Source organism: Lithobates pipiens, unplaced genomic scaffold (genome assembly GCF_037356315.1).
Source record: "Lithobates pipiens isolate NorthernLeopardFrog02 unplaced genomic scaffold, aLitPip1_a1.2 Scaffold_22, whole genome shotgun sequence".
NCBI lineage: Eukaryota > Metazoa > Chordata > Amphibia > Anura > Ranidae > Lithobates > Lithobates pipiens.
Window position 1 is genome coordinate 335,938,177 of NW_027507784.1, and position 3,265 is coordinate 335,941,441.

The window sequence follows — 3,265 nt, forward strand, 5'->3', positions numbered from 1 at the left end:
ACCAATGCCAAGAGTTGGTGAAAGTAGGGGTCCGTCATCCAGAGATAATTCTGAAAAAATATCTGAATTATTCTCCTGGAGCTCCCGCAGCAAAAGCATATGACATAATTGGTCACGATTAATAAATCAACCAATTTTTGGTTCAAGAACTCCTCCTCCTGTTCCTGTTCCTAGACTGGACTTGGGACAAAGCAATAAATTCAAGGCCAATAATAAATAACACGTTATCTCCTCTGATTCCGCAACATGGACTGTTGACGAACGGCCGTTCAGAAACGAACTGAAAAGCGGCGAAATGAAAAGTGCGAAATGAAAAGCGCGAATCAACACTCACCAAACTTCTACCAACACGAAATTAGCAGAAGGAGCTCAAAGGGTGGCGCTAAAGAGCTGAAAATCCATGTAGTACATCACTATGTTCGTGTTTGTTGTCTGACAATTCCTTGCCGTTTGTATGCAAGGCAAGTTTGGGCCAACTCCCTTTGGACAAAAGTCCACGGTTTTGTTGGCCAACAATCCGATTGTGTGTACAGTACAAGGCTTAACTCAGTACTCTTGTGTCACAGCTGAAAATAGTCCGTCATTTTTTTTATCATTTTTTTATGCACAGGAATACGCCATACATGAAGACACTTCACTATTTGTGAAGAAGTGGGTAACAATGAACATTCCTCGTCCTATTTTTATTTTAGAATTTTTAATTTAGAATCTCTGCTTTTCACTACTTTTTTTCCCCATTTCACTTTGAAAATGCAGCCTACAAAGTCAGATTTACAAAGGAAAAAAGAAAAAAAAAAAAAAAACTGGACAAAAAAGACAGGCTGAACATCAAAGCAACAAAATAGAGTGAAGTGTAGCAAATTGAAAAGCATTTATTTGGCTGATCTGTATGAGAGTGCAATTACACTTGAAAGGAAACCTGTTACAACACGGGCAATTAAAGCCTAATGTATGATGAAAGAGTTTACCTTTATTTACATAAGTGCATGTAAAAGTACCAGTAGATGTAGGCAGCTAAAGCCATATGCAAATCAACCTTTTTTTTTTTTCCCCAGAACAAACTTTATTGGAAATACACACACTATACAATGAAGCCAAATGACAGTTTTTGGAACAAGAGAATCTGAGAACCAGACAGGGTTGCCACCAAACCCGAACACTTTAGTGGCCTGGGACACCTTTGGGTGCCCCAAGGAGAGTAGTAATGCAGCGCGCAAAGCGTTATGGAGTGAACAGTGGGTGTGGTCAAATTGCTCCTGATGACATCATCACCCTGACCCCCCCCCCAGTGATGCCGAACCTGCCCCCAGACAGCCGCCCGCAGCTCCCAGATGGCAACAGATTTGTGTGTGACTATTTAGGTCACTTGGGGAGACACAGCCCAATTGAATAATGTGCCTGGGTTTCAGTCCACCTGAAAACCAGACACATAATTCAAAACCCAGACTGTCCGGGGGGCAACCCTAGAACCAGATCAAGGACAGGATACAACAGAAAATAGAAATCTGGGTTCCATATTTGTTACAACTTACAGAGATATGACATTATGTGACTGAAAGCAGATATCCCAAAATAACAAAAGCCAAACTGACAATGCAGTACAGATATCTGAATACTAATACCAAGCATGGGGGTATATTTTCTCTGTGGAGTCTCAGAGCCCAAAGCACAATTGGGAAACTTACATGGGGAGGGAGGTCATTTAAAGTTAGGGGAAAAGACTAGTAGTATCTCGCTCCTGGAAGGGGAAGGATATGATGTCTCCAGTGGCAGAGGGCTCAATTTAAGTGTAGGGTCAGGGTATAAAACATGTACTATGGCCTATAGGATCCTCCTGGCTGTGAACTCCTCCAGGAGACGGGCTCCGCCAGCCCATTAAGGGTGGAGGATGAAGAAAAAAAAAAACAAGAGGGGGGGTGGAGTGGGGGTGGAGTGGGGGGGTGTGGAGCCAAGAAGGCCCTCCAGTGTAGAGTCTCCCCGACTCCACCCACCCTGTGCAAATCAACCCTCTAAATCTGTTAGTAGTTTGGATTTCAGTTTACATCCTTTAATGGCTAACTCGTTTTTGGGAACTTCCTTAGGTCTCTTCCTTAGGAATCATACAATTTAGGAAGGGACCTAAATAAAAGGAACGTCCTTGTGCCAAAGCTAGCTTTCCAAGCTTAGTGGAAAGGTCCAACTATTCAAATGACCCCCCCCCCCCACCTCGAAAATAAAAAGCTACATAAAAGTACTATAGCACCCTCTTAAATAGGTTACTTTTGTTGAGGCAAATGTGTTTTTTGCCTCTCTGGTAGCAGAGGAGTAGTGTTCAATTGTTTTTGCCTGTTCTGGGCTCTGCTGGTTGCAGGCTCTGCTGCTTCACCCTGGACCCTGGAAAGTTCTAGAATTTAGTGGGTGGAGGAGGAAGACCTGTTCCTGCATATTCATGCAGCCTCGGACAAACCCTGGCAGGAAGAATGGCCAGTAGGAGGCTGAGGTGTGTATAAACTGGCTGAGGCCTGGAACAGCAGGGTTCTTGTCAGGGGGAGGCTGGGCCGGGGGGCAGAGGGGCAATTTCCCCCCAGGCCGCCCTAACTTATGTTGAAGGCTGCTGCCCACTGACATTTTTTTCCTTCTCTAGGAAGCTGGGCTGGGGGTACGGCTGCCACGGCCGGCCACTTTTGCTTTCTGGGAGTTGTAGTCTGCGCCCAAACACAGAGGAGACTACAACTGTAGTCTTGGATGTGGGGAGCGCCAGGGAGTCGAGACTCGTGGCTGGCTCAGTGCTGGCAGCAACTTTACCCCAGGACTAGGAGAATCACCCCCCCAGGAGGACATGGCATGCAAGGACCTGCTGAGCTGAGATGCCAGGTTAGAGACCCTGACACCCCCAGCTGACTCCCACATCCCATCTCCTCCCCTATACGCTGCGTTTTCCCTGCCCCAGTGATCAGGCTGCATTGGGTGGACACTAGTTAGGCTGCATTTATGGACAATGGTGAGGCTGCATTGATGGGCACTGATCAGGCAGCATTGATCAGGCTGCATTGATGGGCACTGATGAGGCTGAGCTAATGGGCACTAGTGAGGCTGCATTGAAAAAACAGGTGGGCATGGATGGTGTGCTGATTCGGTGGCTCAATGGGCCACTTGACTGGACCTGCCCCCCCCCCCCCCCAGGCCTAAGGCTGCCAGCCCTCCCCTGGTTCTTGTCCTGGGGGAAAAGACTCAGCCTGAGGGCTGTGGCTCCCTGGGGCACATAGCTGCAGTTGAGAACAAGGCT